Genomic DNA, 14,021 nt, shown 5'->3' on the forward strand with positions numbered 1-14,021 from the left:
AATCAGCTCATCTAAAATGTGATGCAGGAGAAGAGTTCAATGGATACTCTTTTCTGCATGTTTTCAGCAGAAACTAACCCAGAGAAATGCTCTTGTCCTGAGGTCTCTCCTTCTCTCAGCCTCAACTGACTCAACTCCCACCTTGGCCAAGATTCCCAATTCTTTCCAAGGAAACCAACCAAAGAAACACATTCTCCTTGGTTCCATCTGACCACTTCTCCATGAGTCCAATGACATGGGTTACATTTCTCTTAATAGGATGATTTCAACTGCTTTTTAACATTTCACAGTCATCTCTCAGGATCCACAGATTCTGCATCTCAATATATCCCCCAAAAGCCAACCCTGATTTTGCCATTTTATGTAAGGCACATCATACTACAACCCCATTGTTTGTAATAGGACTTAACATCCACGGATTTTGGTTACTTCATGGGGTCCTGAAACCAAACCTCAGCAGATACTGAGGTCAAACTGTAAATAATCTTCAAATTCCACCATACAATCAATCAAATTACAATTCATACATCACACTTGTTCTTATCTTTGTTCTTCTTCTTATTATTATTATTACTGTTCAGATGACACATGCATTTTAAGAGGCCAGAAGCTGCACCAAAGCTGCGCTCCAGTCCTTAGGATTGTAGTGTGGCTTTGTCATGGCTTCTGGCCTCTTAGGACACATGCATCATTTAAATAGCATACCTCCAAAGTGACCAGAAGCAGCTTTATTTTGGCCTGTCTATATCGGCTCTAAGTAAGATAAATTACAATACAGATAAGAAAAAGGAAAAATGGGCTAAAATGAGGGTGGAGAGGCTGAGGGGAGAACCTCTATCTATGCAAGGTAGCCAAGGTATTGGTAGCAATAAAAGTGTCAGTGACAGTGAAAAGCCCTAATCTGGAAAGGCCTGCTGAAAGAGATCTGTCTTAACAGCCTTTTTAAAGGCTTCTAAGGTGGAGATGTGATGGATCTCTTCTGGCAGGTCATTCCAAGGACTAGGAGTGGCAGAATAAAAGGTCCTCTGGGTTTTTGTAGCCAATCTACTTTTCTTAGGCTTTAGGAGACTTTTTCTAGTGCAGGGAGTATTGTGTGGAAGAAGGCACTCCTGCAAGTAGTCTGGACCCAAGCCATGTAGGGCTTTAAAGGTTACAACCAACACCTTGTATCTTGCCCAGACACTAATGGCAGCCAATGGAGGGATTTAAGATCCGGTGTAATGTGGGCAGTTCTAGAAACTACAGACTACAAATTCCATGATTTCACAGGATGTTGCTATAAAAATTGAATTCGGACCAGTGTTGCATGCAATGTAGTGTTCAAGAGCACTTGCCCCCATTCTATAGGAAGGGTGATGTGTCCTTACCCACAGAGGACACATTTTCATAGGTTTCCATCATCACCTCTTTGTACAGAAATTTCTGCTTTGGACTCAAGAGTGGCCATTCCTCCTCTGTGAAGAACACTGCCACATCTCAAAAGGTGATCTGCAATAGAAAGCAGCCTTCGCTGAAAGACAGAGGATTGTAAATAACACCCCCATTGCATCCTAGTCAGTCAAATTCCCAATGGCTCCACCACAAAAAAGGAGGTCTGGACACTAACTTGTCCGGGGGTCTTCTTTCCTCCAGTTTCTTCCACAAAGGAGGAATTGAGGGTTGTTTCTCTTCTCTCCCTTCCTTTGGAAGCACCTTGGTTCTTTCCACACCTGCAGAAAATACAAAGTGTTTTTATGTGCACACATTTATGCAATCTTTCATGGACCACAGAAAATACAATTCAACAGCACTAAGGGCAAATCAAACCTGAACCTTCCCTAAAATTCAAAATAAATCCATTGGAAAGCAGGATATTAATTATTGATATTATTATTATTATTACTATTATTAGTCTTGTCTCCAAACCCTCAGAGAGAGAATATTGTGAATACTGAAAGACTAAGACAGTTCACTGGGCCTTTCGGGGTGTAGAGACCAGCATCGTTGGCTGGCATGAGGGCGAAGATGGAGTCTGCACAGCGCACTCCCTGACTCTTCCCGCATGTGTGATGCTGCACATTGCACCATATCACAGGTGACATCACGGTGTTCTTCTGGCGCTACATCCTGATGATGCAGAAAAGGAGTGGAGAAAAGCCACACCATTGGCAGATATGGCACTTTTTCCCTGGCGCAGAAAGGAGCTCCTTTTTGCCCCACGGAAAGGCCACATCAGGGCCACAGCGTAGCCTTATCATAGTGGAAAAAGGAGCTGCAAAAAGTAGCGTGTTTGTCGTGGCCCTGATCTGGCGCTAAAAGGGGCGGCCTGTACATCCCCTTAATTTCCAGAAAATGGGGCTAGGATTGGAGTCCTAGGGTTGGCCCCAGCCTTCCTCACTCCAAAGATGTCAATAGGAGGAGGGCTGGGTAGGACTCATGGGTCTGATTGATTTTAATGGGTCTATTTTTAAATTTTTTCCCCCAATAATCTACATAAAATCATAATGTATAGATAGACAGCAATAACAACAACCATAGCAATTGCAATATTTAAATGTCTATATTTAATGTTTCCCATTGCCTTCCCCTAAGGCTGAGAGAGTGTGACTTGCCCAGTCACCCAGAGAGTTTCTATGTTGGAGATGGGATTCAAACACTGATCTCCAGAGTTGTAGTTCCACTATGCTCAAACCACTAGGCCACACTGGCTCCTATATCATGGACATCATTTCACTGGACCATTGTATGCCATGGACTTGGGCACCTTCCTCATCCATGGAGGTCATTTTGCAAGCCCCCTTCTCCTCCTCCATTTCCAGGCCCAGCTCCTTCTGCATACCCTCCATCTCTCCCAGTTTGGCAGGGACCCTCCCCGGTTCATCCTCTGCCCTCCCACCTTTTCAGCTGCTCTTCAAAGGCCACAGTTTCCTCCTCCTGCTGCCATTTCTCCCCTTCTCTTCAGCTCACTGCCATTGCTGCAAACTGAGTCCAAAGGGCAAAAGGAGTTTGCCCTCCATGAAGACAGTGAAGGAGAAAGGAGAAGAGGGGCCCTTCCCAGCGGCTAAGGCAAAGGCAAACAGCTGCAGCCTCTCCTAGTTTGCCTCTCCTTCCTCAGAAAGAACCTTGCAGTCTTGATCATATTCTGAGGTTGTTTGGTCCCAGCCTCCCTTTGATTCTCTTGGATCCCTCTCCAAATTCTCAGGGCCCCACAGAGACTCCCAAGAGAGGAGAGGAGGCCTGGCAGCTGGAGAAGAGGGGAAGAGGAGGGGAGCTTCCTTGCTTCCAGCCCCCAAAGGCTGCCTCCCTACAGAAGACCCTCCAGACCCCATCCTTGGCTCCAAAATGGGGGCTCTTCCCTTTAGCCATCCTTCTCACAGAAGACCCAAATTTGGGGGTCCCCCATCGCCATCTCGAGGCCCCCACCTTGCCTTCCCTGCCAAGGAAACCCAGAAGGAGCTCTTCTTCTTCCTAAGCAGCCAACGGTCAAAGCCACCAGCCTTCTAGAACCCTATTCAGGCTCCAAGCCAACCGCCAGCCTTTCCCAGAATTCCACGCTCTCCCTCCTCCCAGCGCAGGAGACCGGGAGACGGAGCAATGGGTGCAAACGCCAGGGAAAGAGAGTTTATTGTCTTAAACTTGTAATTCCAGTTGTGTCCCTTTATGAGGGAGAATGAGATTATAATTATTATTATTATTATTATTATTATTATCAACAACAATTATGATAATTAGTGTCTTGTTCCCAAAAGCACAGAGCCTTGTGAAATCTCAAAGACTGTGTTTATCACACGGAGGTTTTTGCAGCTCTATGCAGCTCAGATCCGAAGCCACTGCGGGTCCAATGATGCGAATTCAGGCGACAACGTTTTGTGTTATCACACGCGATTCCTTTCTATGGGGCTCCTTCCGTGGGGCTTCCGAAGTGATTCCAAAGTGACCCCTCATTTTGCTGAAATCGGTAACAAGCGAATGCACAGAAATCGCTTCCAAGCTCACTCCGATTCCACTCCGAATTGGTCTGGTGTGGAATGCAGCTTCGCTTCTGCTCTGTTTCACCACCGCAAACCCCCCGGTTGCAAATTTCCCATGATGCAGTGCTGCAATTCCCCCCATTTCCTTCCGGTGCTCCTTTCACTTTCAGGGCAACCGAGGGGGGGGGGGGAATAGACAGCCAATGGGAGTGGAGGAAGGTTCAGGTAATGGGAAGGAGGCCACACCCCCTCAGGAATGGGGAGCCAATGGAAAATCACATTAGTCCCCATAGACTAATGTTTTAATCAATAAAGAACATTCCTAATACAACGCTGCCCTCTGGTGGATACTCAGGGCACTGCAGCCTCTTTGGGCTTCTCACCAACTTCTATTCTGGAGCGCCACTGGTGGCCACTCTTGGCAATTCACTAATAGCAGTTAACCAAATTAAACAAGCACTGGGCCCCAGACAGAACCCCACTGGTCACTTCTCTCCAGGATGAAAAGGAGTCATTCTTGAGCACCCTTTGGGTTCGGCCGGTCAATCAGTTACAAATCCATGTAACAGTTGCCTTGTCTAACTTGTTTCATGTTTTTGTTTTATATGCTATTCAACATCTTTATCAATGACTTGGAGGACAGAATTGGGGACATGCTTATCAAATTTGCAGATGATACCAAATTAGGAGTAGTAGCTAATACCCCAGAGGACAGGATCAAAATTCAAAATGACCTGAATAGACTAAGAAGCTGGTCCAAACCTAACAAAATGAAATTCAACACAGAGAAATGTAAGGTACTGCATTAAGGGAGGAAAAATGAAATGCACAGATATAGGATGGGGGACACCTGGCTGAATGAAACTACGTGTGAAAGGGATCTAAGAATCAAGTAGGCACAAGTTGAACATGAGTCAACAGTGCAATGCAGCAGCTAAAAAGGCCAAGGCGATTTAAGGCTGTATCAATAGAAGTATGGTGTCTAGATCAAGGGAAGTAATAGTGACACTCTATTCTGCTCTGGTCAGGCCTTACCTGGAATATTGTGTCCAGTTTGGGTGTCCCAATTCAAAAAGGATGTTGAGAAACTGGAGCACCTCCAAAGGAGGGCGACTAAAATGGTGAAGGATTTGGAAACCACAATGGGACAGTCTCAAAGCTTCAGGCAAGGAGCATCAGACTGAATTCACAATGGGACAGTCTCAATGCTTCAGGCAAGGAGCATCAGACTGAAGTCACAATGGGACAGTCTCAATGCTTCAGGCAAGGAGCATCAGACTGAAGTCACAATGGGACAGTCTCAATGCTTCTGGCAAAGAGCATCAGACTGAAGTCACAATGGGACAGTCTCAATGCTTCAGGCAAGGAGCATCAGACTGAAGTCACAATGGGACAGTCTCAATGCTTCAGGCAAGGAGCATCAGACTGAAGTCACAATGGGACAGTCTCAATGCTTCTGGCAAGGAGCATCAGACTGAAGTCACAATGGGACAGTCTCAATGCTTCAGGCAAGGAGCATCAGACTGAAGTCACAATGGGACAGTCTCAATGCTTCAGGCAAGGAGCATCAGACTGAAGTCACAATGGGACAGTCTCAATGCTTCAGGCAAGGAGCATCAGACTGAAGTCACAATGGGACAGTCTCAATGCTTCAGGCAAGGAGCATCAGACTGAAGTCACAATGGGACAGTCTCAATGCTTCAGGCAAGGAGCATCAGACTGAAGTCACAATGGGACAGTCTCAATGCTTCAGGCAAGGAGCATCAGACTGAAGTCACAATGGGACAGTCTCAATGCTTCAGGCAAGGAGCATCAGACTGAAGTCACAATGGGATAGTCTCAATGCTTCAGGCAAGGAGCATCAGACTGAAGTCACAATGGGACAGTCTCAATGCTTCAGGCAAGGAGCATCAGACTGAAGTCACAATGGGATAGTCTCAATGCTTCAGGCAAGGAGCATCAGACTGAAGTCACAATGGGACAGTCTCAATGCTTCAGGCAAGGAGCATCAGACTGAAGTCACAATGGGACAGTCTCAATGCTTCAGGCAAGGAGCATCAGACTGAAGTCACAATGGGACAGTCTCAATGCTTCAGGCAAAGAGCATCAGACTGAAGTCACAATGGGACAGTCTCAATGCTTCAGGCAAGGAGCATCAGACTGAAGTCACAATGGGACAGTCTCAATGCTTCAGGCAAAGAGCATCAGACTGAAGTCACAATGGGACAGTCTCAATGCTTCAGGCAAGGAGCATCAGACTGAAGTCACAATGGGACAGTCTCAATGCTTCAGGCAAGGAGCATCAGACTGAAGTCACAATGGGACAGTCTCAATGCTTCAGGCAAGGAGCATCAGACTGAAGTCACAATGGGACAGTCTCAATGCTTCAGGCAAGGAGCATCAGACTGAAGTCACAATGGGACGGTCTCAATGCTTCAGGCAAAGAGCATCAGACTGAAGTCACAATGGGACAGTCTCAATGCTTCAGGCAAGGAGCATCAGACTGAAGTCACAATGGGACGGTCTCAATGCTTCAGGCAAGGAGCATCAGACTGAAGTCACAATGGGACAGTCTCAATGCTTCAGGCAAGGAGCATCAGACTGAAGTCACAATGGGATGGTCTCAATGCTTCAGGCAAGGAGCATCAGACTGAAGTCACAATGGGACAGTCTCAATGCTTCAGTCAAGGAGCATCAGACTGAAGTCACAATGGGACAGTCTCAATGCTTCAGGTAAGGAGCATCAGCTGCCCTCAGTTTGCCTCTGACGTCTTCCTCCTCCACATCTTTGTTATGCCCAAGTTTGTAAGGGCAACCTGTTTAACCTGAGAGCGTGTAATGAAAATGTCTCTTTCTGTGGACTGATTCAGAGAAGGGATAACACAGATAGTGAGACACCAAAATTTGAGTTTAAACATAATACATGTAACATTTATTAAATCACAAACATAATACAAACATTGATTATCAAGAGGTCTTTCATTCACTCACAGATTCATACAATACTCTCACACACTTTCCTTCCGCCGGACATTGATCAGTTGTCCTTGAAGGCTGGGGATGACATCATTGCTGCGCATTTGGTGCCCACAAAATTAGGGTGAAAGCCAAGGCTCCTTATACTTTTCTTCTCTCTGGCTTTTGGTTGCTGAAGTCTTGCAATATTGCCGCCCATTACTCAACTTCTTCTTTTCGGGAGGAGACAGCTGTTCAAAGGCAGGTTGTTCTGTTCAAATTAGTCCATTGTCCTGTCAGTTCCTCTTTATTGTGACTCAGGAGAAAAGGCACCTTCCCGGTCATAGTTCGACACACCTGAACAGCACCCGGCTTCAGCTTCCAAATTCCTCAGCCTTTCCTCATCTCAGTTGCCAAATCCCTCCTTCACATCAATGCTCTGCGCAGAACCATCTTGTTTAGTTCTTTAGCTTGTTTTAAAACACCATTCCTTGGTTCTTTGGTTCTTCAGCTCTGGGTTTAAGTCAGAACTCACACATTTCTCTTACATCTTTAACTTGGACACCATCCACTTCATACGGTCCTTTAATTCCTTTCTGTATTCCTCCATTCAATAAACTTCTACCTGGGGTTCTTCTTTGCTGGGGCGGCTATCAAGCGACTCCCCCACTGCCAGGTCCCAGGCTGTCACTTTCCCCCCCTCCCCCCCCCCGACAGCCTTCCTTTCCCCAGTTTGGGGCCAGAAACCCAAATCCTCCAGTGGTGGCCTGGGTGCTGTGAGCTTCAGGGGGTTTCCTAGTCTTGGGCTTGGCCCTAGTTCCTCTGAAGAAGGCACCTGCTCAGACTGAAGTCACAATAGTACCGTCTCAATCCTTCATCCAAGGAGCATCAGACTGAAGTCACAATAGGCCAGACTCAGTCTCTCAGGCAACGAGAATCAGCCTGAGATCACAATGGGCCAGTTTCAATCCTTCAGGCAAGAAGCATCAGCCTCAGGTTGCAATGGTCAAGTCTCAAACGTTCAGGTAAGTAGCATTAGCCTAAATTCACAATGGTCCCATCTCATTGCTGCAGGCAAGGAGCACCAGCCTGAGGTTGCTATATGTCACGAATCCCTTTATTCATGCATTTATTAATTTAGGGATTCATGCCATAAGGGTTTAGGATTAAATTAGAGTTAAGATAAATGGGATTTATGGTGGGTTGAAATAATATGTTTGAATATGTGCTTTAATAGAAGATACTAGAAAGAGGTAGAGAGATCATGGCTAAAGTATGTTCTTGTTTGCTAGGATTGGAATGTGTGGGAATCACCCTTCTAACAGAAGCTGGAGTTTAAAAGACTGGTCTCTGGAAAAGGAGGGGGAACATAGAGGGTTATTGGTATTTTTATATTGTAATATGTTGTCATGGGTTTATGCTTATTATATTTTCATATGGTATCATATTAGATTGGGATTGATGGGGTTTCATATATATATTGTTAAGCCATAATGTTAATTAAAACTATTGTGTCTCTGAGTTCTGTGGTACAAGGCCACAGGTGCAGTTGTTGAGATAAGGCACATGAGAGCTTAATTGCTTTTAAAAACACTGCCAGAATCCCGGATGAAGGGCTATCTAATTAATTAGCTTTATTGGTTATAGGGTGGGGTTAATTGATACGGTTATAAAAGTGAAATGTATATACATACTTTCTTTCATTCCTGGCAAAAAAAGTCACTTCTATTGCATGTATCTTCTTTTTCAATAAAAGCTGTTCCTTTTTCAAAGTATTGCCTTTTGTGTTGCAAGAGGGGCTGCAATTAGGACCCTGACAAATATCTCTCTCCCCTTCCATTCACCCTGCTTTCCCAAAAGAGCTGGAGAGCATACCAAACCAACCACAGAACCTTTCCCTGCTCTTGTGTAATGCCAGGTCAGATAGTCCAAGATCTCCTTCTGGACGAAGAGGCTGAGCTGGATTGTTTCATGGAGACCTGGCTGGGTGATGATAGCTCAGCCACCTGGGATCAGGCCTTACCAGCCGGGTTCTCAGTCAGTGAGCAGGTAAGGGGACGTCGCTTTGGTCCATCAAGACAATCTTGCTTTGGCCAGGATCCCTATCAGTAAGATGGACCACATCAAATGTATTTGCCTCAGCTTAAAGACTAGGGAAAGTCTGCGGATTCTGTTGGTTTAATGTCCACCCCATTGCTTAACATAAATACTCTCTGGAAAAGATAACATCAGAATTAACACAAACCAGAGAAAGAGTGACATTCCTGGAGGAAGAATATAAAAAATGGGAAAAGAGATAGAGAGATTAACAAAAGAACATACTGAAGATACAGCAGAAAGAATTAAATTAGAGCAAAGATTTAGGGAGGGATGTCTTAGAATAAGAGGTCTTCCCGAACACAAGAAGATCTATATAAAAGGATAATACCGGCCTTGGCTGAATTTATGGACCTAGATAATGAAACCTTTCTCCTTGAGGTGGACAAGATGTTTAGAGTAAGCTCCTGGGTTGCAAAACAGAAGAGACTGCCCAGAGATATTGTGATGTATTTTGTTAGGACTCAAATGAAAGAAGCAATTCTACAACAACACTTTCATACAAGATTCAACACTGAAGAAAATGAAATTTTGTTGTTTAAAGATATCTCTGGAAAACTGTTAAAGAAGAGGAAGGAATATGGACCACTGACTAAGGTTTTGCACAGCAATGGAATCTGCTACAAATGGGAACTAACTCAGGGCCTATCTTTTAAATTCAAGCAAAAAAGATACCAAATCAACTCGGTACAAAAAGAAAGACATTTTCTACATGAAAACGAAAAAGAACTTAATAAAGGGGACAGTCAGAAAGAAGAAATAAACAACCCCGGAAAAGGAGAAGAGGATAAGGAGGAAGAGAGCTTAGAAGAAGAAAGAGAAGAAGGAGAATTGCTTAGGAAACCAGATCCAAACACAAGAGAGGATGATATAGATGGAGAATATGAAGATGAAACGGAAAAAGACGGATCTCCTATTATCGAATGTTAAAGGAATTAACAGCCCAAAAAACAAGGTAAACTTTTTCATTATTGAGGGAAACAGAGAGTTGATGTCATTTGCCTTCAGGAAACCCATATAAAGGAAGAGGATATAAGATTGTTGGAAAATGACAAATTGGGGAAAGAATACATAGCAGCCTCAAAAAAGAGGAAAAAAGGTGTAGTGATATATGTAAAGCATAAATGAGAATCTAAAGAGGTATTCTCAGACCCCAATGGATACTTGGTTGGTGTAGAAGTTACTTTACAAGACCAAAGGATCCTAATGGTGGGAGTTTATGTACCCTTAGGAAATAATGGCCTGTTTTTTGGAAAACGGAAAAAACAAATGCCAGACCATATTTGCTATAGGACCTTAATGATGTGAGATTGGGGTGGGGTGATATGCCCGCAGATAGATAAAAAAGCAGACAACAAAATATACTTATATAAGAAAGGGAAATTGCCGGAATCTTTCTTTGAATTAAAAGAAGCCTTCACGTTAGAAGATACTGGAGAATGAAGTAGGGTCTGTCTAAGGATTCACGTTCTTTTCAAACACCCATCAATCCTGGTGGAGAATAGATATGTTCTTGACTTCCCCAACTATTAGCACAATGGTGGAAGCAGTAGAAACCTTACCAAAAATCCTATTGGATCACAATCCAATTTTATTGTCTTTGAAGAATAAACCTAAGGAACTGATATGGAGACTAGATGAGACTTTGGTGCTTTACAGACCGCCGCTTTGCGGCGGTCTGCCGGCGCTGTTGTTTGCTCCGCGAGGGAGCCGCAGCAGCCAAACTGTGCGACTCCCTTGCGGAGCAAAAAAGAAGCTCCAAAATGTCCAAAAACGTCATAAGTGCTGCGTGACGTGCAGACACACAGCGTCCGCTACGTCAAGATGGTGGCGGCCGTGTGGAACGGCCGCTGCCATTTGTTACAGACAGAGTCCGTAACAGGAGTAGGGGCATCTGGAAGAGATGCCTCCTTTTTAAACTGGGATGTCCTGGGGACGTCCCAAATGGCAGTATGTAACCCGCCTTTGATTCCTAAAGAAAGTAAAGAAGTGCTGGAGGTCAAAAATTTCAGACCGATTTAGGAGTCTTCTCTGGATCAGTCCTTGTAACTGACCACGTGTTTCTTTTTACCGGCTGTGGACTTAACACCTCATCTAGTAAAAAGTCGTTGCTTCCTCCTGTTTCACTGGACCACGTTCCTTGAGTGCGCTGAGCAATCTTTACATCTTCTTCTGTAGACCGTAAAGTGTCCCTTATCAAAATCATCCCGTTCTCTAGATAGTTCATCACAATCTTTGGTCTTTTTCCCTCTGTTGAATCTCCTTTTCCAGTTGGTTGATGGTTTTTGGGGTCCCACCGACGCTTGTCTGTCATCTGGTCGCTACCAGTATGTTTGACAGTGAAGTTTATAGACGGGAACATGTTCTGCATATACACATCTATTCTTTCAAGTTTTACTTTAAGATTCTTCCAGTCTCTGTGAACTAAACCTTTTTCTTGGGTTATATCACCCATTTGCCAAACTACATATTTTTCAACACTGTCCCATTTAATATATACCTTCCAGAATCCTGAACTCTTTATTAGAACCTACAAAAGCCTGATGTGATGCTTTTAATAACTACTTTGCAGACAAAATCTCTCAGGTAAGAGCAGATTTGGATACTGGCCTTACGACAGAGGTGACAGGAGAGGTATCCAGAGCCTCCCCCTATACTGTTATTCTGGATGAATTTGAGTCAGTTAGTACAGAGGAGGTGGACAAGCTCCTTGGCAGTATGAAAAAGAGGACTTGCTCTCTCGATACTTGCTGTCTTGGTTGGCCATCCAGGGGGAAATACCATCAAGATGCTGCTAAACATATAACTAATGCATCTTTCAGGGAAGGCTCTCTTCCATCTTGCCTCAAAGAGGTGGTGGTTAAACCACTCCTTAAAAAGCCTTCCCCTTGACTTCTGGACAGAAACAATTACAGGCCAGTTTGGATCTTAATATTCTTAGGCAAGGTAATGGAGAGGGCAGTCGCCATTCAACTCCAAGCAGTCTTGGAAGAAATGGATTTTTCTACATCCATTTCAAACTGGATTTAGGAAGGGTTACGGAGTTGAGACAGCCATGGTCACCTTAGTCAGCGATCTCCGTTTGAGCATCGACAGCTCTTTGAAAAGGGGAAGTGGGACCCTGCTGGTGCTATTGAAGGCCTCTCAGCGGCCTTCAATACCATTGACCACAGTATCCTTCTGGAACATATGGGAGAGTTGGGAATTAGGGCACTGCTTTCCAGTGGTTCAGGTGTAGGACCTGAACCACTGGAAAGCAGTGCCCCAATTCCCAACTCTCCTTGGGGACAGTTGTTCATCCAAGAGGGAGCTCAAGTCGGGCATCCCTCAAAGCGTGATTCTGTCCCCAATGCTATTCAACATTTACATGAAGCTGCTGGGTGAGATCATTCGGAGACATGGGGCGGGGAGCAGGGAGACCTTGAAACAGTAGTACATGCGCTCAACTTCTGTAACACACTCTACATGGAGCTATCCTTGTGACAAGTTCAGAAACTTCAATTGGTACAGAATATGGCAGCCAGGTTGGTTACGGGCACTTCTAGAACTGCCCACATTACAGCGGTTCTTAAATCCCTCCACTGGCTGCCCATTAGTTTCCGGGCAAGATCCAAGGTGTTGGTTCACTCTGGAACGACCTCCGGATGAGATCTGTCCTATTAACACCTTGGAAGCCTTTAGGAAGGTTATTAAGACGGACCTCTTTCCAGACTAGATTAAATCTATTGACTTGCCTCCCCCTCCTCCTGACCCTTACCCTTGCCATCGTGTGATGGAAATTGCTATTGATGTATCATTCCTGCCCTCCCACCTCTCCTTCAGAAAATGACCCATTTCTTGCCCGAAAAGCTTTTTTTACTGTATTGTGTTATGAAAGTTTTAAATTTTCTTGCTGTTTAATAGGTTTTTAAAGGGTTGATTAATGTTTTTATAATTGGGAGAAGGGTTGGGGGTTTGGAATTGTAATTGTATTTCTTAAATTGTATGTTATTTTATTACTGTAATTCTCTGATTCCATTGAGAAAAGGTGGAATATAAATTATTATTATTATTATTATTATTATTACATCTCTTCAAGGGGGTCAAAAGCCCTTTCAGTATGCTCCCAGATCTGGGAGTGTGTGTGTTTCTGGGGCTGTGGGTCTCTCTGTTGGTCCTCCTCTGCAGGGTTGTTGTGAAGGAAAAGATAAGTATGTGAGAGAGGATGCCCAGTCTGGATCCTGTGGGTCTCTAAGCCTAGTTCCCAGGTTGCCAGGGGATTGCCAGAGTTTTGAGGTCCCTCCATCTCCCTCCTCTTGGCTTTGGCCTAGACTCTTCTCTTCCCACCCCAGAGCCCCTCCCCACAGGACTCAAGGAAAAACCTCCCCCCTCTGAAAAATGTTGCTTCGAAGACTATTGAACCCTATCCTGTGTGATGCTTTCTATTTGGCACAAAACTCATCCCCAAAGGAGGCATCAGAAGGGAGGGTCCCTTTTTACTGTTGGATCCCTCTCCCCTCCATGGCCATGCCTCTGTCCAAGGGTCCCCTTGCCCTCTCTTCTCATAATAACCCCCCAAGTACCTGGGCCCCAAGAAATCCCCTGAGGAGGAGGCAAGGAAGGAAAGAGGGAGAGGAAGCCTGGGGGAGAAGAGGGGTTTCCTTTCTTCTTACAACCCCCCAAGGACCCCTCAGAAGACCCGCCAGCCATTCCTCTGAATGAACAAGGGCTCTCCCCACTTCCCCCTCCTTCAGAACAGACTGTGATGGCAGCAATGGCTTCAGGGACTGAGACTGTGCATGCGCATAGGGCCCCAAAAGCCCCTCCTTAGCATGCGCAGGGATTGCCATGGCCTAGATGCTGCTGTTTATTCCGCTGGCGGCCTTTGCGGGAAAGGAAGGTATGCGCCGGGGGATGAGCGGCCTCCCCTTCCTTCCCTCCTTTCTTCCTTTGAGGACACAGCAATGGAGCTCAAGGTGCAGAGCTGGGCTCAGGAGGGAAAGGCAGGAAAGGAAGGTTCTAGTTTGTAAATAAAGCTCT

The sequence above is a fragment of the Sceloporus occidentalis genome, unplaced genomic scaffold, assembly GCF_023333645.1.
Source record: "Sceloporus occidentalis isolate IW3139 unplaced genomic scaffold, rSceOcc1.0.p SCAF_21, whole genome shotgun sequence".
NCBI classification, from domain to species: domain Eukaryota; kingdom Metazoa; phylum Chordata; class Lepidosauria; order Squamata; family Phrynosomatidae; genus Sceloporus; species Sceloporus occidentalis.